Source organism: Hyla sarda, chromosome 3, assembly GCF_029499605.1.
Source record: "Hyla sarda isolate aHylSar1 chromosome 3, aHylSar1.hap1, whole genome shotgun sequence".
Lineage (NCBI taxonomy): Eukaryota > Metazoa > Chordata > Amphibia > Anura > Hylidae > Hyla > Hyla sarda.
In genome coordinates, this window is record NC_079191.1 from 48737159 (window position 1) to 48762773 (window position 25615).

Here is a 25615-nt window from a genome sequence, read left to right on the forward strand (position 1 = left end):
CCTGAAAGCTGAACTAATTTATGGAGGAAAAGTCATCAACTGCCGAGCCGAGAAGTTTGTGACGAATCGAATTTACTGTAAGTTCGCTCATCTCTAGTTGAGACCATAACTATATGGAAACCCGGTCATTGGTTCAGAAGCCCCAAAATGTCATCCAAAACTAGGAAAAAGTGAGGATTAAAGATAAATAAATAGATAACTAATACAGATAAAGGGGGAGATTTATCAAAACCTGTGCAGAGGAAAAGTTGCCCAGTTGCCCATAGCAACCAATCAGATCGCTTCTTTCAAAATGAAAGAAGCGATCTGATTGGTTGCTATGGGCAACTGGGCAACTTTTCCTCTGGACAGGTTTTGATAAATCTCAAAAAACTAACATGGAGCCGCCCTCACCTGGTGTCTAAAGTAGCAGGTAACCCTGGCACAGGTTAAAAGTAGTACAGACCATGTAATACCCCCCCCCCCCCCCCCCCTGTACTGTAGGGGGCGCTACCAGATAGCCAGTCAGTGCATTCACTTCAGTAATACAGGGGTTTTTACAAAGGTTTGAACATTTTATAAAGAAGCACTTTATTTGCACTTTGATTGAATAAAATCAGAAGCAAATAAACTGGTGAGTGCCACTTTCCTTTCTTCTGTACAGTACTTTGACCAATGAAATGTCTAGAGATCTGAGGAGCTTGCGTTGAGTCCTGCCTATTTCTCCCTCCCTAATCTCCCTTCTTCTCTAGTAAGGCTGGGTTCACACCACGTTTTTGCAATACAGTGACCCCCCGACCTACGATGGCCTCGACATATGATCAAATCGACATACGATGCTTTTTTATGTCGGGGCCATCGCATTAAGTGCTATCCGACAGCGCCAAATGCTTAAGCTGCTGCCGGATAGCAGCTTAATGTTCCCCGTGTGGTGCGGTAAGTATTACTTACCCCTCCACGATGCTCCGGGGTGCCCTCCGGGTCCAGCGCTGGTCTTCCGGTGTCTTCTCGGCCCTCTCCAATGACGTCAATACGCTGCTGTGCACGTCATCCAATAGGAATGGCGTACGCAGCGGCGTAATGACGTCACTACGCAGGCCCAGTAAGGCCTTGCGGAAGACAGAAGAGGACCGGAGAAGACAGAAGAGGACCGGAGAAGACAGAAGAGGACCGGAGAAGACAGCAGAGGACCGGAGAAGACAGCAGAGGACCGGAGAAGACAGCAGAGGACCGGAGAAGACAGCGGAGGACCGGAGAAGACAGCAGAGGACCGGAGAAGATAGAAGAGGACCGGAGAAGACAGCAGAGGACCGGAGAAGACAGCGGAGAGCCCAGCAGAGGCCCGGGATCACCATCTTGAGCGGCGGGGACAGGTGAGTACAGCTTCCTATACTTTACATTGCACGAATCCCTCAACATACGATGGATTCGACAAACGATGGCTCGTTTGGAACGAATTACCATCGTATGTTGAGGGACCACTGTATAGTTTCCGTATCAGGTTTTTGATAAAAAAACGTATTCCTCAAAACCTGACTAAACTGTATCATACAGCAGCTAATAAGTACTGGAAGGAGTAAGATTTTTTAAACAGAAGTCATTTACAGATCTGAGGAGCTTGCGTTGAGTCCTGCCTATTTCTCCCTCCCTAATCTCCCTTCTTCTCTAGTAAGGCTGGGTTCACACCACGTTTTTGCAATACAGTGACCCCCCGACCTACGATGGCCTCGACATATGATCAAATCGACATACGATGCTTTTTTATGTCGGGGCCATCGCATTAAGTGCTATCCGACAGCGCCAAATGCTTAAGCTGCTGCCGGATAGCAGCTTAATGTTCCCCGTGTGGTGCGGTAAGTATTACTTACCCCTCCACGATGCTCCGGGGTGCCCTCCGGGTCCAGCGCTGGTCTTCCGGTGTCTTCTCGGCCCTCTCCAATGACGTCAATACGCTGCTGTGCACGTCATCCAATAGGAATGGCGTACGCAGCGGCGTAATGACGTCGCTACGCAGGCCCAGTAAGGCCTTGCGGAAGACAGAAGAGGACCGGAGAAGACAGAAGAGGACCGGAGAAGACAGAAGAGGACCGGAGAAGACAGAAGAGGACCGGAGAAGACAGCAGAGGACCGGAGAAGACAGCAGAGGACCGGAGAAGACAGCGGAGGACCGGAGAAGATAGAAGAGGACCGGAGAAGACAGCAGAGGACCGGAGAAGACAGCGGAGAGCCCAGCAGAGGCCCGGGATCACCATCTTGAGCGGCGGGGACAGGTGAGTACAGCTTCCTATACTTTACATTGCACGAATCCCTCAACATACGATGGATTCGACAAACGATGGCTCGTTTGGAACGAATTACCATCGTATGTTGAGGGACCACTGTATAGTTTCCGTATCAGGTTTTTGATAAAAAAACGTATTCCTCAAAACCTGACTAAACTGTATCAATACATGTGTACAAATTTTAATCTGTATATCGTTAAAAACCGTATATGGTTTGAAAAATGATGTCCGGGTGCATCCGTTTTATAAGAAAAAAAACTTATACATTTTTAACTTTTCACTCCATTATGAATAAAGTTTCACTTGTTTGATTGAAATTCCCATGCAAAACAAACACAACCTGATGCATCGTTTGGCATACGGTTTTCAATACGGTTCCGTACGGTTTTCAAATTGAAAACGTATACGGGAACTGTGTTGCAAAAACGTGGTGTGAATGCAGCCTAAACTGTATCAAAACTTGTGTGCAAATTTTAATCCGTATATGGTTTGAAAAATGATGTCCGGTTGCATCCGTTTCATAAGAAAAAAAATGTATATGTTTTTAACTTTTCACTCCATTATGAATAAAGTTTCACTTGTTTGATTGAAATTCCAAGAAAAAAACTGTGCAAAGTCAAAATCCATATGGTGAAAACCGGATGGAACCGTACGCACATACAGTTCTGTACGGTTCCCATTGACTCCCATGTTAAATAAAAACGTATACGATTTAATACGGTTTTTCACTCGGACCAAAAACCGTGGTAGGCTACAGTTTTGGGTACGGGAAAAAAACGGACAAAACTGTACGGATGCAACTGGATGCATCGTTGGCATATGGTTTTCAATGGAGAGTCCATGCATACGGTTTTCAATACGGTTCTGTACGGTTTTCAAATTGAAAACGTATACGGGAACTGTATTGCTTGGGGCTTTCTCGGCTCCTGTGAACAACCCTCTCCTGGTAAACTTATCCTGATCGTTCCTAAGGAAAAGAGAGTTGTACAGGTGCTGCAAAGCTATGACAGTGGTGTCCAAACTGCGGCCCTCCAGATGTTGCAAAACTACAACTTCCAGCATGCCTGGACAGCCAACGGCTGTCCAGGCATGTTGGGAGTTGTAGTTTTGCAACATCTGGAGGGTCGCAGTTTGGACACCACTGCCCCTATGACCATCAAGGAAGATAGAAACAGACTAGTGACACAGCGGGGGCAAGAGAACAGTTCAAAAGCTCCAGATCTCCTAACTAGAGATGAGCGAACTTACAGTAAATTCGATTCGTCACGAACTTCTCGGCTCGGCAGTTGATGACTTTTCCTGCGTAAATTAGTTCAGCTTTCAGGTGCTCCAGTGGGCTGGAAAAGGTGGATACATTCCTAGGAAAGAGTCTCCTAGGACTGTATCCACCTTTTCCAGCCCACCGGAGCACCGGAAAGCTGAACTAATTTATGCAGGAAAAGTCATCAACTGCCGAGCCGAGAAGTTCGTGACAAATCGAATTTACTGTAAGTTCGCTCATCTCTACTCCTAACATCAATCTGACTTCAAAAAAAGGTATTCCCTTCTCCATCTGTACTAGTTGGATATTATGTTCAGAAATCTGTGCCTCCCATTTGTATAAGAGTTAAAGGGGTATTCCAGGAAAAAACTTTTTTTTATATATATATATAAACTGGATCAACTGGATCCAGAAAGTTTAACAGATTTGTAAATTACTTCTATTAAAAAATCTTAATCCTTTCAATAATTATCAGCTGCTGAAGTTGAGTTGTTGTTTTCTGTCTGGCAACAGTGCTCTCTGCTGACATCTCTGCTTGTCTCGGGAACTGCACAGAGTAGAAGAGGTTTGCTATGGGGATTTGCTTCTAAACTGGGCGGTTCCCGAGACACGTGTCATCAGCGAGCACTTAGACAGAAAAGAACAACTCAACTTCAGCAGCTCATAAGTACTGAAAGGATTAAGATTTTTTTAATAGAAGTAATTTAAAAATCTGTTTAACTTTCTGAAGCCAGTTGATATCTAAAAAAAAAAAAGTTTTTTCCTGGATAACCCCTATAACTTGTTGCCTACCTCCTGCACTATAACATGAAGGGCACCCACTGACCATCTGGCCACATATGGCAGGATGTGCCCTGGTGAAACTATTATTACCTACATTACCTGTACAGCCTCCCTCATAACTACGCCAGCCCACAGAGCCTGGGACAAGACAAAAAAGAAATTCAAAATGAAAAGAATTTCCTCTGTATACAGCTGCTAAAAAGTACCGGAAGGATTAAGATTTTTTTAATAGAAGTCATTTACAAATCTGTTTAACTTTCTGGCACCAGTTGATTTAAAAAAAAATAAAATAATGTTTTCCACCGAAGTACCGCTGGGTACTCCGGTGGAAAACTTTTTTTTTTTTTTTTAATCAACTGGTGCCAGAAAGTTTAACAGATTTGTAAATTACTTCTATTAAAAAATCTTAATCCTTCCAGTACTTATTAGCTGCTGAATACTACAGAGGAAATTCATGTATTTTTGCAATGCAGAGCTCTCTGCTGACATCATGAGCACAGTGCTCTCTGCTGACATCTCTGTCCATTTTAGGAACTGTCCAGAGCAGCATATGTTTGGGGATTTTCCCCTACTCTGGACAGTTCTTAAAATGGAAAGAGATGTCAGCAGAGAGCACTGTGCTCTTGATTCAGCAGAGAGGTCTGTGTCCAAAAAGAAATTAATTTCCTCTGTAATATTCAGCAGCTAATAAGTACTGGAAGGATTAAGATTTTTTAATAGAAGTCATTTACAAATCTGTTGGACTTTCTGGAGCCAGTTTATTTAAAGAAAAAAAAGTTTTCCACCGGAGTACCCCTTTAAGGCTTATCCCTTAAGGCTGTCCGGGCATGCTGGGAGTTGTAGTTTTGCAACAGCTGGAGGTGCCCTGGTTGGGAAACAGTGCCCTAGGTTATGCCATGAATATCTCTTATATTGCAGTCCCACCTCTAGGACCTGAACTCTTCTCCAGGACGCTGGGCACTGCATCCAGGTGGAGACTTAACCCCTTAAAGGAGTAGTCCAGTGGTGACTCAGTGGTGAGCAACTTATCCCCTATCCTAAGGATAGGGGATAAGTTGCAGATCGCGGGGGGTCCGACCGCTGGGGCCCCCTGCGAACTCCTGTACGGAGCCCCGACAGCCCGCGGGAAGGGGGCGTGTCGACCTCCGCACGAGGCGGCGGCCGACACGCCCCCTCAATACAACTCTATGGCAGAGCCGAAGCGCTGCCTTCGGCAATCTCCGGCTCTGCCATAGAGATGTATTGAGGGGGCGTGTCGGCCGCCGCCTCGTGCGGGGGTCGACACCCGCTATCTCGGCGGAGAGCCGGGGCCCCGTACAGAGAGATCGCAGGGGGCCCCAGCGGTTGGACCCCCCGCGATCTCAAACTTATCCCCTATCCTTAGGATAGGGGATAAGTTTTTCACCACTGGACTACCCCTTTAAGGACTCAGCCCATTTTGGCCTTAAGGACAATTTAATTTTTACGTTTTAATTTTTTCCTCCTCGCCTTCTAAAAATCATAACTCTTTTATATTTTCATCCACAGACTAGTATGAGGGCTTGTTTTTTGTGTGACCAGTTGTCCTTTGTAATGCCATCACTCATTATATCATAAAATGTATGGCGCAACCAAAAAACACTATTTTTGTGGGGAAATTAAAACGAAAAACGCAATTTTGCTAATTTTGGAAGGTTTTGTTTTCACGCCGTACAATTTATGGTAAAAGTGACGTGTGTTCTTTATTCTGAGGGTCAATACGATTAAAATGATACCCATTATTATAAACTTTTATATTATTGTTGCGCTTAAAAAAAATCACAAACTTTTTAACCAAATTAGTACGTTTATAATCCCTTTATTTTGATGACCTCTAACTTTTTTATTTTTCCGTATAAGTGGCGGTATGTGGGCTCATTTTTTGCGCCATGATCTGTACTTTTTTTTGATACCACATTTGCATATAAAAAACTTTTAATACATTTTTTATAATTTTTTTTTAATAAAATGTATTAAAAAAGTAGGAATTTTGGACTTTTTTTATTTTTTTTCGTTCACGCCGTTCACCGTACGGGATCATTAACATTTTATTTTAATAGTTCGGACATTTACGCACGCGGCGATACCAAATATGTCTATAAAAAATGTTTTTTACGCTTTTTGGGGGTAAAATAGGAAAAAACGGACGTTTTACTTTTTTATTGGGGGAGGGGATTTTTCACTTTTTTTTTACTTTTACTTTTACATTTTTTTACATTTTTTTTTTACACTTGAATAGTCCCCATAGGGGACTATTCATAGCAATACCATGATTGCTAATACTGATCTGTTCTATGTATAGGACATAGAACAGATCAGTATTATCGGTCATCTCCTGCTCTGGTCTGCTCGATCACAGACCAGAGCAGGAGACGCCGGGAGCCGGACGGAGGAAGGAGAGGGGACCTCCGTCCGGCGTTATGAATGATCGGATCCCCGCAGCAGCGCTGCGGGCAATCCGATCGTTCATTTAAATCGCGAACTGCCGCAGATGCCGGGATCTGTATTGATCCCGGCACCTGAGGGGTTAATGGCGGACGCCCGCGAGATCGCGGGCGTCGGCCATTGCCGGCGGGTCCCTGGCTGCGATCAGCAGCCAGGATCAGCCGCGCATGACACGGGCATCGCTCCGATGCCCGCGGTTATGCTTAGGACGGAAATGTACGTCCTGGTGCGTTAAGTACCACCTCACCAGGACGTACATTTACGTCCTGCGTCCTTAAGGGGTTAAAGGGGTACTCCGGTGGAACACTTTTTTTTTTTTAATCAACTGATGCCAGAAAGATAAACAGATTTGTAAATTATTTCTGTTTAAAAATCGTAATCCCTCCAGTACTTATCAGCTTATCAGGTGCTCCCGAGGAAGTTGTGTAGTTATTTTCTATCTGACCACAGTGCTCTCTGCTGATACCTCTGTCCGTGTAAGGAACTGTCCAGAGTAAGAGCAAATCCCCATAGCAAACCTATCCTGCTACAGGCAGTTCCTGACACGGACAGAGGTGTGGTCAGACTGGAAAGAACTACACAACTTTCCTCAGAGCATACAGCAGCTAATAAGTACTGGAAGGAGTAAGATTTTTTAAACAGAAGTCATTTACAAATCTGTATAACTTTCTGGCACCGGTTGATTGTTTTCTACCTGAAAAGCCCTTTTAGGCTTCAGTTTAAAAATCTTAATTCTTCCAGTACTTATCAGCTGCTGTATGCTCCAGAGGAAGTTGTGTAGTTCTTTTCTGTCTGACCAAAGTGCTCTCTGCCCGTGTCAGGAACTGTCCAGAGCAGGAGAGGTTTTCTATGGGGAATTTACTCCTATTCTGGACAGCTCCTAACACGGACAGAGGTGTCAGCAAAGAGCACTGTGGTCAGACAGAAAATAACTATACAACTTCCTCTGGAGCATACAGCAGCTGATAAGTACTGGAAGGATTAAGATTTTTAAACAGAAGTAATTTACAAATTACATCTGATTTAAAAAAAAAAAAATTTCCAGTGGAGTTCCCCTTTAATGTAGTCATTTCATCCTGTTCCAGTCTGCAGAAATAGGTTCCGGCGAACATCATTGGGCAGAAGTTATCTGAGTATTTGGATTAGTAGTGTGGCATTCCAGGACAGTGGCATACATCCTTGACTGGCTCACTGTATCCTGAAAACATGTTTACTATGGGGTTTGGGAGTCAGGAGAGGAATGTGTGTCATAGGTGACTTCCACATTGTGCCAATCCAGTCCAATGTAACATCAGACTTCACCTTTGTTGTTACGGTTTTGCCGTCAGCAAAAAAAATAAAAGAGTTGCTGGCTCATCTCTTGTTTATGCAGCAGGATGGTAAGGAGGTGTTCCTGGCTGCAAGGTGTCTGTAACCATATGATCACTCCGCATCAAAACAAGTCTGACTCGTGATCACTTACCAGGGGAGGACTGTCTGACTGCCTTGTTTATGTGTCATTCTTGGCGACGCTACAAGCTGCAAAACAAATGCAATGAACTCAGACTATACGTTCTGTACTTTGTGGCTAATGTATTCCATCTGTTACCCAAAAAATAATATTTCATGGAAAAAAATGCATCTGCTAAAATGCAAAGTAAAAGTGAAGTGTTAAAGGGGTACTCCGGTGGAAAACATTTTATTTTTATTTTTTTTTAAATCAACTGGTGCCAGAAAGTTAAACAGATTTGTAAATGATATATTTAAACAGTAACCAACCCCTCAAGACTATTACCAGTTACCTGATACATAGATGAACAATAGACATAGTAATCTTAAATACCTTGATCGTGCTTCAATTATAAGATACAACGTATGATAAAAAATATAAATGTTTTATTTAAAATATAAAATATCAAATAATGCAATTTGACCTCATAACACAGCGCCCTTGTGCAGAGGAAAACAAATATGCATAATTATAAGGTACTGATATAATTAAAGAAGAGCAAACTTTTCAAAAATTTGATCCGTCCGATTCGCCGAATTTTCCGGAAAAGTTTGTTTCGATCTGAATTTTTTCGTGGCAAACCTATATTAAAAAAGGCTATTTCTAGCCTACATACAGCCTCTATAGGGGTATAGAACACTTTGCTGTGTCCTAAAACGCATATGGAGTGTGCTGGGGTAGTGAAATAATACTGTTATTCAGAATAACATGCAGATTACCGGCATCGCTCTTAGAATCACTGCCGCACAGCAGCACAATGATAGAGCCTGGAGGTGGCATCAGTGTCAGGAGACCATATAGTGGCTGAATGGCACAGAATGGAGGTGTTGGCAGCATGGGGACACCATATAGTGGCTGAATGACACAGCTTGGATGAGGCTGAAGCATGAGGACACCATATAGTGGCTCAATGACACAGCTTGGATGAGGCTGAAGCATGAGGACACCATATAGTGGCTCAATGACACAGAATAGAGGTGTTGGCAGCATGAGGACACCATATAGTGGCTGAATGGCACAGTGTGGAGGTGTTGGCAGCATGAGGACACCATATAGTGGCTGAATGACACAGCTTGAATGAGGCTGAAGCATGAGGACACCATATAGTGGCTCAATGACACAGCTTGGATGAGGCTGAAGCATGAGGACACCATATAGTGGCTCAATGACACAGAATGGAGGTGTTGTCAGCATGAGGACACCATATAGTGGCTGAATGACACAGCTTGAATGAAGCTGAAGCATGAGGACACCATATAGTGGCTCAATGACACAGCTTGGATGAGGCTGAAGCATGAGGACACCATATAGTGGCTCAATGACACAGAATGGAGGTGTTGTCAGCATGAGGACACCATATAGTGGTTGAATGGCACAGTGTGGAGGTGTTGGCAGCATGAGGACACCATATAGTGGCTGAATGACACAGCATGGAGGTGTTGTCGGCATGAGGAGACAATATAGTGGCTTAATGACATAGCATGGACATGTTGGCAGCATGAGGACACCATATAGTGGCTGAATGACACAGCATGGACATGTTGGCAGCATGAGGACACCATATAGTGGCTGAATGACACAGCATGGACATGTTGTCAGCATGAGGACACCATATAGTGGCTGAATGACACAGCTTGGATGAGGCTGAAGCATGAGGACACCATATAGTGGCTGAATGACACAGCATGGAGGTGTTGGCAGCATAAGGAGACCATATAGTGGATGAATGGCACAGCACGGAGTTGCCAGCAGCATGAGTAGGCATTAGACCTTCACAATCCCTAAGATTAAAAGATGAATTAAGAAATTTAAACCGAAGATTTTGGATAGCGGGTTCTACCTATGAGAAAATTTGAAATTACCAGACCCAGGCCCCACAGCGGCATCAGTAACCCATATATTGCCTGAATGACACCGCCTGAAGTTGGCTGATGCACGAGTACACACCAGGGCTTCACAATCCCTCCAAAAAAACACCACAATTTTAGAAATGTTTGAAAAAGATTTTAAACCGAAGATTTTGGATAGCGGGTTCTACCTATGAGAAAATTTGAAATTACCAGACCCAGGCCCCACAGCGGCATCAGTAACCCATATATTGCCTGAATGACACAGCCTGAAGTTGGCTGATGCACGAGTACACACCAGGGCTTCACAATCCATCCAAAAAAAACACCACAATTTTAGAAATGTTTGAAAAAGATTTTAAACCGAAGATTTTGGATAGCGGGTTCTACCTATGAGAAAATTTGAAATTACCAGACCCAGGCCCCACAGCGGCATCAGCAACCCATATATTGCCTGAATGACACAGTCTGGAGTTGGCTGATGCACGAGTTCACACCAGGGCTTCACAATCCCTACAAAAAAACACCACAATTTTAGAAATTTTTGAAAAAGATTTTGGCTAGCGGGTGCTACCTATGAGAAAATTTGAGATTACCAGACCCAGGCCCCACAGCGGCATCAGCAACCCATATATTGCCTGAATGACACAGCCTGGAGTTGGCTGATGCACGAGTTCACACCAGGGCTTCACAATCCCCCCCAAAAAAACACCACAATTTTAGAAATTTTTGAAAAAAATTTTGGATAGCGGGTTCTACCCATGAGAAAATTTGAAATTAACAGACCCAGGCCCAGCAGCGCCATCATTTTTTTATTTGAAATTAAAAACAACCTTTGCGTGTCCTGGACCCCAGCGTGTGGGTACGAAGAACCAAATCCAACAAGCCCCCACAGGGCTCATGTGGCCGTGAGATTTAGACGAAACGTCTCCATTGCCCTGACCGGCCATTGTTTCCAAGACTTCTCGCCAAGGCAAACCATGTGAAGAACAGCATGACACCGCCGTGACCTGCACACATGGAAGGGCCACTGAGACTTGTCTGGGCAATGGAGGCTTAAGACACAGAGGAGGTTGTGGACGCGGAGTAGCACACTGTGGCAGGACCAACGGGCTGACAGAGTGTAGCAGGAAGCAGCATTGAGTACACACCAGGGCTTCAGAATCCCAAAGAAAAAACAACCATTTTTAAAATAATTTTAAGAATATTTAGGACAGCGGGTGCTACCTATATGTTGCATGAATGACACACCCTGGAGTTGGCTGATGCATGAGTACACACTAGGGCTTCACAATCCCTCAAAAAAAACACAACAATTGTAGAAATGTATGAAGAAGACTTATGGATAGCGGGTGCTACCTATGAGAAAATTTGAAATTCCCAGACCCAGACCCAGCAGCGGCATCAGTACACCATATTTTGCCTGAATGACACAGGCTGGAGTTGGCTGATGCATGAGTACGCACCAAAGCTTCACAATCCCTAATAAAAAAGACAAACATTTTTTACGAAAAATGTTAACGAAAATTTAGGACAGCGAGTGCTCTCTATATATTTCCAGAATGACGCAGCCTGGAGTTGGCTGCAGCATGAGGAGACCATTGAAATGTGTGATTTTTTTATTTGAAATTTAGATCAAAATTTGTGTCCTGGACCCAGCTGTGTGGGTACAAAGGACCTAATCTCACAAGCACCCACAGGGCTCATGTGGCCGTAAGATGTAGGCGCAACGTCTCCATAGCCATGACCGGCCATTTTTGGTTTTTGTACCTTTGTTTAAGAACAAGCGCATATCCAAGAGTCCAGAAGACTCTATAATGCAGGACGGTGGACCATCAAAAGACATTCTTCTATAAAATATTTTTTTTATGAAATAAAGAAGCAGAGTTCATTCCTCTGTGTATTTTTTTTTGAATATTTTACTTAAAAAATCACACGCAACAATCGTTCAATGGTGTAATGGTTATTATTGTGGAAAATTCAAGTATATTACTGTGATAATGATCAGAAAATTTGAAAAAAACACTATCCAAGAGTGTTTAATAACCCCATACATTGCACCATAAATGTTGAAATTTTAATTAAGCATCTATGTATGTATTTCAAAAATCCTAAAATTAAAGGCCCTATGCCCTCAGATCTTCGGGGCTGCACGCGCGCTACACTGAACGGACCAGCGTGTGTCTATCTTTCACCGACAGGTGCGGCTAACCCGCTGAACCCCCTTTGCGATAGGGATCAGGGATTGCAATTATTTGCCAGGAAAGAAGAATCACAACTAAGCGCCGGTCATAAGCCCGGGTTCATTAAGTCCCTGCCCTTTGTACACACCGCATGTCTCTACTACTGATTGGTTGGTTTAGTGAGGTCCTCGGATCGGCCCCGGCGGGGTAGGAGAAGGCCCTAGCAGAGTGCCGAGAATTTAAAGATCATTGTTGAAATTAGCATTAAGCATGTATTAGCTACTGCTAAACTTCCAAAAATTTAAGGCCCAAGGCCTGAGGCATCAGGGAGGCAATTATTTCCTGAAAGACACAGAATGAGTCAGGAGCAGTCAATCGCAGTACCCACGAGGGTTTCATAACCAACCCCTTACATTTAAAAATCAATGTTGAAATTTGCATTAAGCATGTATTTAGCTACTGCTAAACATACAAAAATTGAAGGCCCAAGGCCTGAGGCATCAGGGAGGCAAGTAGTTCCTGAAAGACACAGAATGAGTATGGAGCAGGCATTCGCAGTACCCAAGAGGGTTTCATAACCCCTTACATTTAAAGATCAATGTTGACATTTGCATTAAGCATATATTTAGCTACTGCTAAACATCCAAAAATTAAAGGCCCAAGGTCAGAAGCATCAGTGAGGCAAGTAGTTCCTGAAAGACACAGGATGAGCCAGGAGCAGGCAATCGCAGTACCCAAGAGGGTTTCCTAACCAACCCCTTACATTTAAAGATGAATGTTGAAATTTGCCTTAAGCATGTATTTAGCTACTGCTAAACATCCAAAAATTGAAGGCCCAAGGCCTGAGGGCAGGGAGGCAAGTAGTTCCTGAAAGACACAGAATGAGTATGGAGCCGACATTCGCAGAACCCAAGAGGGTTTCATAACCCCTTACATTTAAAGTTCAATGTTGACATTTGAATTAAGCCTATATTTAGCTACTGCTAAACATCCAAAAATTAAAGGCCCAAGGTCAGAAGCATCAGTGAGGCAAGTAGTTCCTGAAAGACACAGGATGAGCCAGGAGCAGGCAATCGCAGTACCCAAGAGGGTTTCCTAACCAACCCCTTACATTTAAAGATGAATGTTGAAATTTGCCTTAAGCATGTATTTAGCTACTGCTAAACATCCAAAAAATGAAGGCCCAAGGCCTGAGGGCAGGGAGGCAAGTAGTTCCTGAAAGACACAGAATGAGTATGGAGCCGACATTCGCAGAACCCAAGAGGGTTTCATAACCCCTTACATTTAAAGTTCAATGTTGACATTTGAATTAAGCCTATATTTAGCTACTGCTAAACATCCAAAAATTAAAGGCCCAAGGTCAGAAGCATCAGTGAGGCAAGTAGTTCCTGAAAGACACAGGATGAGCCAGGAGCAGGCAATCGCAGTACCCAAGAGGGTTTCCTAACCAACCCCTTACATTTAAAGATGAATGTTGAAATTTGCCTTAAGCATGTATTTAGCTACTGCTAAACATCCAAAAATTGAAGGCCCAAGGCCTGAGGGCAGGGAGGCAAGTAGTTCCTGAAAGACACAGAATGAGTATGGAGCCGGCATTCGCAGAACCCAAGAGGGTTTCATAACCCCTTACATTTAAAGTTCAATGTTGACATTTGAATTAAGCATATATTTAGCTACTGCTAAACATCCAAAAATTAAAGGCCCAAGGCCAGAAGCATCAGTGAGGCAAGTAGTTCCTGAAAGACACAGGATGAGCCAGGAGCAGGCAATCGCAGTACCAAAGAGGGTTCCATAACCCTAATTGATAACCCAAGAGGGTTTTATAACCAACCATAATTGGGAAATGTTGGTGTAGCAGCTTGGTCAATCTACTCTGAGGCATCTGGCATTGGTGGCTGGAAATCCTGGCTGATCCATCCCTGATTCATCTTGTCAAATGTAAGTCTCTCCACATTTTTAGTGGACAGACGAGTTCGCCTTGGGGTGACTATGGCCCCGGCCGCACTAAACACCCACTCTGATGGCACACTACTGGCCGGGCAGGACAGCTTTTCCAGGGCAAACTCTGCTAGTTGTGGCCATAAATCAAGTTTGGCTGCCCAGAAGTCCAGCGGATCTTCAATGGTTGTTGGCATGGCCATGTCAAGGTATGCCACCACCTGCTGGTTCAGGTCCTGATCCATGTCTACTTGCTTCTGATGAGTTGCTTCACTATGCGGGTGAAGAAAGCTACTCATCACCGACTGTAGACTCAGGCTGCTGCTGATTGAACTGGTACTGCTCCTCCCACCCCTCCCCTCCCCAGCAGCCATGGCAGTGGAAGGTGAGCGCAGAGGGCCCCCCGAGTCAGACCTGTGAGTGGATGGACCATGTGGCCGATAGGCATCAGCCAACTGACTACGTAGAATCTCTCTGTAGTAGGTCAGTTTGTCTTCCCTCTCAGTGGGTGTAAAAAAGACCCCTATTTTGGGACGGTAGCGAGGGTCTAATAAGGTGGAGATCCAGAAGTCATCCCACTGATGAATTTTGACAATTCGGGGGTCACTACGCAAGCAACTGAGCATGCATCATGCCATTTGCGCCAGTGACTCGGAGGGACTACCTGCCTGCATCTCCACTGCATACTGCCACGGTGTGTCTGGGTCCTCTGTCTCAACTTCCTCATAACCCTTCAGCTCCTCTGGTTGCTCCTGCTCCTCCTCTCCTGTCCGAAAACTAGAAACACCGGCCATCTCATCCAACCTAAACTGTGCTCCGCTCTGCCCCTCATCATCCTCCTCCTCCAGTTCAGCCCCCACAGGGCTCATGTAGCCTTGAGATGTAGGCGCAACATCTCCATTGCCGTGACCAGCCATGGTTTCAATCATTTGTTGTAGGAAATGTAGGAGTGGAATTACGTCGTTCATGGCGTAATCCAGGCGACTCACAAATAATGTGGCTTCCTCAAAGGGCCTCAGCAAACGGCAGGTGTCACGTATGAGCTGCCACATTGAAGTTCACATTGAAGTTACACAGGGGAGTACTCCTATCTGCTTGGATCATCAAGAAATCGGTGATGGCTTTTCTTTGTTCATATAGTCTGTCCAACATATGGAGGGTGGAATTCCAACGTGTGGCAAAGTCACAAATAAGACTATGTTGTGGGATACCGTTCTGACGCTGCAGCTCAAGGAAGGTGTGCTTGGCGGTGTACGAGTGGCTGAAGTGCATACACAGTTTCCTTGCCATTTTCAGGATGTTTTGCAAATGGGGTGAAGACTTAAGGAAGTGCTTGACAACCAGATTCAACACGTGTGCCATGCAGGGCGCATGTTTCACACTTCCTTGTCACAGCGCGGACACAATGTTCTTCCAGTTGTCTGTCACCATGGTTCCCATTTCCAGATTTCGTGGAGTAAGCCATACTCGGATTTCTTTACGAATGAACTTTAGCAGTTCCTCCCCTGTGTGACTCCGTTCGCCAAGGCAAACCATGTGAAGAACAGCTTGACAATGCCGTGCCCTACACACATGGTACGATGACTGGCCACCGAGATTTGGACGTGCAGTGGAGGCAGAGGACACGGTGGAGCATGAGGAGGCGGCGTCCCACACTGTAACAGGACCAACTGCCTGGGAGCGAGAGCGTGGAGGAGGAAGCGGTGTGACTTGTCCAAGTTGCTGTTGTGGCCGTACAGGAACCACATTTACCCAGTGAGCCGTAAAAGACAAGTATTGTCCCTGCCCGTAGTTACAGCTCCACACGTCGGCGCTGCCGTGCAGTTTTGAACACACCGACAGGCTCAAGGACTGGCCCACCTTCTCTTGTACAAACTTATGCAGGGCAGGTACTGCCTTCTTCGCAAATAAATGACGGCTTGGGACTCTCCACCTCGGCTTGGCACAAGCCATCAATTCTCTGAAAGGTGCAGAGTCCAGCACTTGAAAAGGGAGGGACTGCAACACCAGCAACTTGGACAGGAGCACATTCAACTTCTGCGCCGTTCGATGAGTGGGCGCATACTGTTGTCTCTTGGACATGGCTTTGCCGATGGATTGTTGGCGGAATGGCTGACTAAAAGCAGGAGAAGCAGGAGCGACAGAAGGAGGGTTTGACACACAGCTCCCTTCGGCTGAGGTGGTGGAGTCTTGGCTGGATGAAGGAGGGAGCGGATGGCCACTGGGTGATGCAGCAGGCTGGACCACTACATCGGAGCCACGGTTCTCCCAGGCCGCTTTATGGTGGCAAAGCATGTGTTGACGCAGGGCCATGGTGCCGACATTGGGACCCTGGCCACGCTTCACCTTCTGCCGACAGATCTTGCATGTGGCTACGTGAACCTCCTCCGGATGCCTTATGAAAAACTTCCACACCACTGAGTAGCTGATTTTCCCACCCGCAGTCCGCACTAATTGACTGTTACTGGCGCCGTCTCCAGGAACCCCTGTTCCACTACCTCCCGGAAAGGTAGGCTGCCGCGAAGCAGGTGGTCTCCCCCGGGCACGTTTGGCTCCTGAATTTCCACTACGCTGACTGCCAACCATGCTACCGCCTTGCCGCCTCAAGGGCAACCTGCAACTCTCTTCTCCGGATGATGATGAAGCCCCTTCTGCACCCGGCTCCCAATTGCGATCGGCTTCATCATCATCAACAGTTGTGTGCACGTCACTGATGTCCTCCTCAGGTTCCCCAACAGTGTCTGCTTCAGGACCCTGAACACTTGCAACACCGCCTCCCACGTCACTCTCCGCATCACTACTTGGCTGCCTAGCGGAGCAAGTGGCGCATGTCTCCTCCCCTTTTTGGCTGTCCAGTAGCTGCTGACTGTCCTCTATTGGATCGTCCTCAGTAAATAGTGGAGCTGAACCCCCAGTATAAGATACTTCTTTAGGAGAGGGAACAGCATAGGACAAAGGCAATGGGAGGACACGGACTGTCTGAGGAACCCACCGACTGTTGACTGGGGGTGTCAGATGTAACTTGTGATGATATGGATGAGCGTGTTAACCAATCGACAACGACGTCAGATGGGTTGCTGGTGGAGACACGGCCGCTGGCTGATAACGGGAGCTCAGGCCTCTCGCTGCGACTCCTGCTGCCACTCGCCCCAAGTCTGCTGCCAACTCTGCCTGAAGTATTTAAGGCTCTGCCACTCCTCTGTGCACGTCCTGGCACTTCTCTGCCTGACATACTTAGTGCGTTTATGAGGGTATTACAATATGCTAAACTACTCTTTAAACAGTATTTGTCTAGAACAGCAGCAGGTGATTACTTACGGCTGTCCTTGAACAGTATGTAGGCCCTTGACAGATTAACAGGTACTAGATGGTACAATACTTGGATGTACGTATGCGGTATGCACTGATGAGGGCAGTAATATGCCTAACTATTAGCAGAAAAAAATCTGTATTTTTGTAAAACACCAGCCGGTGGATACTATTGTTTGGACTTTGACGGTATGGAACACCTTGACAGCTTAACAGGTACTAAATGGTACAATACTTGGATCTACCTATGCGGTATGCACTGATGAGGGCAGTAATATGCCTAACTATACGCAGAAAAAATCTGTATTTTTGTAATACACCAGCCGGTGGATACTATTGTTTGGACTCTGACGGTTTGGAGCACCTTGACACATTAACAGGTACTAAATGGTACAATACTTGGATGTACCTATGCGGTATGCACTGATGAGAGCAGTAATATGCCTAACTATTAGCAGAAAAAAAATCTGTATTTTTGTAAAACACCAACTGGTGGATACTATTGTTTGGACTTTGACGGTATGGGGCACCTTGACAGCTTAACAGGTACTAAATGGTCCAATACTTGGATGTACCTATGCAGTATGCACTGATGAGGGCAGTAATATGCCTATTAGCAGAAAAACTCTGTATTTTTGTAATACACCAGCCGGTGGATACTATTGTTTGGACTTTGACGGTAAGGAGAACCTTGACAGCTTAACAGGTACTAAATGGTACAATACTTGGATGTACCTATGCGGTATGCACTGATAAGGGCAGTAATATGCCTAACTATTAGCAGAAAAAAAATATGTATTTTTGTAAAACACCAACCGGTGGATACTATTGTTTGGACTTTGACGGTATGGAGCACCTTGACAGCTTAACAGGTACTAAATGGTACAATACTTGGATGTACCTATGCAGTATGGACTGATGAGGGCAGTAATATGCCTATTAGCAGAAAAAACTCTGTATTTTTGTAATACACCAGCCGGTGGATACTATTGTTTGGACTTTGACGGTATGGAGCACCTTGATAGCTTAACAGGTACTAAATGGTCCAATACTTGGATGTACCTATGCAGTATGCACTGATGAGGGCAGTAATATGCCTATTAGCAGAAAAACTCTGTATTTTTGTAATACACCAGCCGGTGGATACTATTGTCTGGACTTTGACGGTTTGGAGCACCTTGACACATTAACAGGTACTAAATGATACAATACTTGGATGTACCTATGCAGTATGCACTGATAAGGGCAGTAATATGCCTAACAATTAGCAGAAAAAAATCTGTATTTTTGTAAAACACCAGCCGGTGGATACTATTGTTTGGACTTTGACGGTATGGAACACCTTGACAGCTTAACAGGTACTAAATGGTACAATACTTGGATGTACCTATGCGGTATGCACTGATGAGGGCAGTAATATGCCTAACTATTAGCAGAAAAAACTCTGTATTTTTGTAATACACCAGCCGGTGGATACTATTGTTTGGACTTTGACGGTTTGGAGCACCTTGACACATTAACAGGTACTAAATGGTACAATACTTGGATGTACCTATGCGGTATGCACTGATGAGAGCAGTAATATGCCTAACTATTAGCAGAAAAAAAATCTGTATTTTTGTAAAACACCAACTGGTGGATACTATTGTTTGGACTTTGACGGTATGGGGCACCTTGACAGCTTAACAGGTACTAAATGGTACAATACTTGGATGTACCTATGCGGTATGCACTGATGAGGGCCTATTAGCAGAAAAAACTCTGTATTTCTTTAATACACCAGCCGGTGGATACTATTGTTTGGACTTTGACGGTAAGGAGCACCTTGACAGCTTAACAGGTACTGAATGGTACAATACTTGGATGTACCTATGCGGTATGCACTGATGAGGGCAGTAATATGCCTATTAGCAGAAAAAACTCTGTATTTTTGTAATACACCAGCCGGTGGATACTATTGTTTGGACTTTGACGGTATGGAGCACCTTGACAGCTTAACAGGTACTAAATGGTCCAATACTTGGATGTACCTATGCAGTATGCACTGATGAGGGCAGTAATATGCCTATTAGCAGAAAAACTCTGTATTTTTGTAATACACCAGCCGGTGGATACTATTGTCTGGACTTTGACGGTTTGGAGCACCTTGACACATTAACAGGTACTAAATGATACAATACTTGGATGTACCTATGCGGTATGCACTGATAAGGGCAGTAATATGCCTAACTATTAGCAGAAAAAAAATCTGTATTTTTGTAAAACACCAGCCGGTGGATACTATTGTTTGGATTTTGACGGTATGGAGCACCTTGACAGCTTAACAGGTACTAAATGGTACAATACTTGCATGTACCTATGCGGTATGCACTGATGAGGGCAGTTATATATGCGTAACTATACGTAGAAAAAAATGTTTAAAAAAAAAAAAAACAGCCGGTAAATATTATTTTTGGGACTTGCACAGCATGTAGCCAGCCCCTTGACAGATTAACAGGTACAAAATGGTGCAAATGCACGACAGTCCACTGAACAATCACGTATTTCTGAACAGCAGCAGGACCCAACAGTGCAGCACCACAAAAAAAAAAATCCAGGGATTAAACCCTAAATTGCACTCTGTCACACAATTCTGAGCAGCAGAAGTTTTGTGGAGCAAATAAAAATAAACTCAATTGGGCTGAAAAATGAGGAGATAAGATGCTTCAGAAAGTTCAGGCAGCTTGGAGATCTGTATGAGGCAGCTGACAGCTATCTGCCCCTCTCTGCTGCAATGCTCAATAACGTGAATAGGAGGTTTAGCAATCAATGATCCTTCTCAGAGTAACAGCACAGCACTCTGCACTCCTGCCTTTCCCTAATGCTGATGTGAGTAGCAGTTGCAGTGTAACGCTGTGGTATGAGCTATTCACACACACACAGTCCCGTCCTCTCCATCTGAGTGCATAGATGAAATGAAGAGAGGCAAGATGGCCGCCGATTATATAGGGGCTGTGACATCACAGGGGTCAGTGAACACTGATAGGCTGCATCTCACATGTGATTCAGGGTCAGCCCGCCTACCTTCATTCCCTCCGCTGTTTCCCGCCCTCCCATAATCCCCTGCCCCATGTACTCACATGTGGATCCGCCATCTTAGGTCCCCAATAGCCTGGAACGCTGTAAAATTGAGTTTAATGAAGCGATTCGTGCGATAGAATCGCGGCGATATTCATATTCGTTGCAAATCGAATTTTTCATGAAATTCGTAACGAATTCGGGTTCGTCAACTTTGATTTGCTCATCTCTAGATATAATAAGAACAAACACCGATATCTAGCATTAATAGGAAAATATAAAATTGATGTCACTTTCGGTAATCCGGCAATTGGTAGTCCAGAAATGGTCTAAAGTCCCGTAAATATTATGGGATTCTGATATATTGAATGTAAAAAGAATAAAGTATAGTTACCAGCCTGGTACAAGTCCCAACAAAGCGTCACCTGAGGATAGATGGTGAGGTCCGCAAGTCTTAGGTGGTAAAAGACGCTGGCATGCGTCACCGCGGCGGTCTGCCTGCCACAGACCGGATTGAATAGATGCCGCTCTCCAGCTCTTTCGCTATAGATGGTATCAAGCGATGAACTGTTGCAGACCTCGTGGTATCCTGATGGCGTGTGACATCACAGGCGCTCGGCAAAGTTGCCTGTATGTTGGACTCAAATAGTGCTGCTAGTTTAGCACAAGATGTTCAAGGTTGAACGGAATCTTCGGGTAAGTACATAGTAATGTATCGGTGGTGTAAAGGTAGCTTAAATACACCTAGACACGTTTCAGGGTGTCTAGGTGTATTTAAACTACCTTTACACCACCGATACCTAACTATGTACTTACCCGAAGAGTCCGTTCAACCTTGAACATTCGCGAATATTTAGAATATAGTGCTACATATTTGTAATGACGAATATTCGTGTATTTTTTTCACATGCAAATTTGTATGCAAATTTTCCATGCGAATAGGGGTCTATCACGTGGGTCTGTTCTCATGGAAAAAAAAGTGAATGAACATAGCGAATATGCGAATTTTGCGAACATAGGACGAATAATCGTTAATATATTTGCGAAATATCTCAAATTCAAATATGGCCCCTGCTGCTCATCACTATTTAACAAATTGCCCACAATTAGACTAGTGGTGTATGTTATACCGAGAGGTGTATGTTATACCGAGAGGACCTTATCCCAGAAGTCCATTTTGTGGCAAAACTGTCCTTGTAAGAACCCGTCAGACTCATCACTCGAATATTCAGGCTAATATTATATATCAGTGTTTTCTAACCAGGTTGCCTCCAGCTGTGGCGGCACCCTGGTTGGGAAACACTGCTATATATATATATATATATATATATATATATATATATATATATATATGAAGAGATGTAGCCTGCAGCTCCTAGACCAGTGGTCTTCAGACCATGGACCTCCATATGTTGCAAAACTACAACTCCCAGCATTCCCGCACAACCAACGGCAAGTTGTAGTTTTGCAACATCTAGACCTAAATGCAAAATCCGTAATATGGCCAACTTTCATCCTCTGATGACTTCATACTGTCCTTATGAAATACTTGGTTCTTTTTAGATTGTGGCGAAGGGGCCTTTGAAGCCCCCAGTAACTCAGGGCCTGTGCGAGACCCCCACACCGCCGGTAGCAGCCCTACTACTTTTTATGCTCTGCAGGTTACATAACATCTCAGTGGTTTTCTTACCATTAGTTGGTGATTTCATAAATTCAGAACGTGTGAACCACATATGGGCCATTGTCCTTCTTTCCAAATGTTGTGACCAGCAGTGATGGCGGGACCACGGGGTGTAGCGGTGTAGGTGGATGGGGCAGGATGGTATTAACCCCAGGGGCAAGGTGTTGTTAACCCCTAATGTTCGTGATGCCAGAGTGGTCTTTGGGTACCCTAACCACACGAACGGTATCTCCGCTATTCCAATAGCTAGGCAGTGAAATGAGAGTCCACAACCAACTTATGGTTTAACTGAGGCTTTACTGAGTTAAGACAGGTGTTATTATCTTCACAGCTAGGCCAGGTGCTAGGCCGAGAGTGGTGGCCAGGAACACAGTAGGACCTCACAGCTTGCTGGGACTAGTAGTACTTGTGATAGACTTTAGAATCTTGACTTTAGGCTGGACTTGACTATAGGTAGTAGTGACAGCCGACATAGACTTGACTTACTGGAATGACTGTAGATTTGAGGCCTTTTAGGTGCTGGACACTAGCACTGAGATCTCTGGTGTTTGCTGGTCAGTAAAGGTCTGGTGTAAGAGAGAGAACTGTAATGGCCACCCCCTTATATAGAGGGGGGCTGAGCCAAAGCCCATTGGTCAAGCTGCGGGTCATAGGTTAAGCTGGTGCCCTCTGGGTAACATCATGTGATAACATAACATATGACATCTCACAGGTCCTTTAGACATTTACTGGAGTCCTCCAAAGGTCCTTTATACTAACTATACATTAATATACTGACTATATACCTATTACAATAAATGACATTATAGTAACAGCAGGGGAGAGACTGCAGGAGGGCCCCCAGGTCACTGAGGGACCCAACCTGACAGGGCCTAAGTGTAGTGTAGGACCATGTCCTGTACGGGGACATTACACAAAGATCATCTTCAAGAAGAATTTAAGGCCTGGGGCTAAAACATAATCCAGCTATCAGAAAGAAGAACTTTGCATCTTTGGCTGCAAAGTCATTATTGAATGGTTGCTAGAAGACGTGAAAAAAAATCCTTTCGAGGAAGGCGCTGCTGAGGTCCAGTGAGAAAGACGTGCAGGGTAGGAGTAGAAATGATCAAGCGGGAGAGTGCAGTGTTGAACCATGCTGGATCAATTTATTATGCAAGGTGAACAGGTATAAACAGGATAACGCATTTCGGGGGACAGCGCCCCCTTCATCAGATGAACATTGATCTGTTGAACGTGTTATCCTGTTTATACCTGTTCACCTTGCATAATAAATTGATTCAGCGTGGTTCAACACTGCACTCTCCTGCTTGATCATTTCTACTCCTACTCTGGACGTCTTTCCCACAGGACCTCAGCAGCTCCTACCTCGACTGTCTGCTGTATTTCAAATGTTCAAGCACTTTATCATATGTTTTATTATGTTTCTAATATATACTGTAAAATGTTATTTATGTGTGCTGTACCTTTAAGAGTGAGGAGCAGTGTAAACCTTGTGACCCTGCCTGCCCAATGGAAACCCCTAAACTGTCAGCTATATAGTGTAGTGGGGGAAGAGTTGCCCCAGTCTAGTTCAGCCTAAAGCTGTAAGCTGAGCACAAGTGTGGAAACAAGGTGAAGTTGTGCGCAGAACTCAGAGGGAAGCCTAAAAAAAATATCTCTTCTAAAGTCTACCCAGCCATTCTGCAAGTGTTCCCCTGTACAGTGGAAAGTCAAGCTCTGGCGGAGAAAGTAATTGTACCTTGTCCGAACTAGGGATCGACCGATATCGTTTTTTTAGGGCCGATACCGATAATCGGTGGAGGTTAGGGCCGAAAGCCGATAACTTATACCGATATTCCGGTATAAGTTATCGGCTATTTATCCCCCCGTGACACCACTGCAGATCATTGATTTAAAGCGGGCGCTTTAAATCAATGCACTGCAGTGGCTTTTGCGGTGCCATAGGCAGCCGCCGCCGCCACCACCCGCTTCTCTCCCCCTTCCTGTCTGGGGGTCCTGAGACCTATCACCGCCACCGCTCCCCCCGCCGCACCGCACCCCATTTATTGTGACTCTTTTGCCTCAGTATATGTGTATCTGTTGCTTAAGAAGCTACTTTTAACTGTTTGTTGTTTACAAATGTTCTAATCTTGTTGCATTGGAAATCACCACCATGTGATCTGATTTCCTAGTGAGCTATTATTGGTGCCTATTAACAGCAGCAAATCTGAATAAGCAGAGCTGTACTATAGCGTGTTGGGGAGGCGCAGCCAATGATGGATATCACAGTTTAACTTAGACTTCCTTGACAACGAAATGTCCCCTTGTATGTTTTACGCATGGTTTTCAAAATAGTGTAGTTCATGCCCTTTTTTGGTTGCAATTTTTTCTGTGTCTTTTCTCCCATTACAAGTCATGTGATTAGTTGATCACAAGATGCAAAAATTTGAGTGTGAAAAAAACACCACAAAATTGCACCAACACGTGCAATTCACCTTTTATACATGTTTTTATTTGTAAACAGACAAAAAAAAAAAAACTATCAGAGATCTATGGTAGAATAGTCCCGGACCTAGAGCAGACTGCCTTTTTGAAAAACTGCATATGGAGGCATCAGATCATATCTTATTGACGAGATCTTCATTATCACAAGCTGAGGATCAGTCAGACACTCTATGTTCAATGGTAAGAAAAACACATTTGCTTAAAGGGGTACTCCGGTGGAAGACAATTTATTTTAAATCAATGGTACCAGAAAGTTACACAGATTTGTAAATTAGTTCTATAAAAAAAATCTTAATCCTTCAAATACTTATCAGCTGCTGAATACTACAGAGGAAGTTGGATTTCTTTCTGGAGTTCTTTCCAGTCTGACCACAGTGCTCTCTGCTGACACCTCTGTCCATGTCAGGAACTGTCCAGCTAGATTTAACTTCAGGAATAGTACAGTGGTCCCTCAAGTTACAATATTAATTGGTTCCAAGACGACCATTGTATGTTGAAACCATTGTATATTGAGACCATAACTCTATGGAAACCTGGTAATTGGTTCTAAAGGCACCAAAATGTCATCCAAAAATTGGAAAAAGTCAGGATTAAAGAAAAATAAGTAGATAACTAATATAGATAAAGCAAATCCTTACATATAAAAGTAAGAAAGATCTGCTGGAAGCTGTAAATCACTGTCTATGTCAGTGTTTCCCAAGCAGGGAGCCTCCAGCTGTTGCAAAACTATAACTCCCAGCATACCCGGACAGCCAACGGCTGTCCGGGCATGCTGGGAGTTGTAGTTTTGCAACAGCTGGGGCCACCCTGCTTGGGAAACACTGGTCTATGTAGAGGACAGGAGCTTCTTCAGGGTCCT

The 25615-nt window shown here is 44.5% G+C and overlaps 1 protein-coding gene across 1 annotated transcript in view; it reads left to right on the forward strand.

Annotated features, from left to right (window-relative positions):
- Positions 1-351: 351 nt before the first annotated feature.
- KLF11 (KLF transcription factor 11) overlaps positions 352-25615 on the forward strand; it is an 83662-nt gene continuing 58398 nt past the window's right edge. Inside the window, exon 1 of the mRNA XM_056564172.1 lies at positions 352-412. The gene's annotated coding sequence lies outside the window, so the exon portion shown is untranslated. The remainder of the gene's footprint in view (positions 413-25615) is intronic.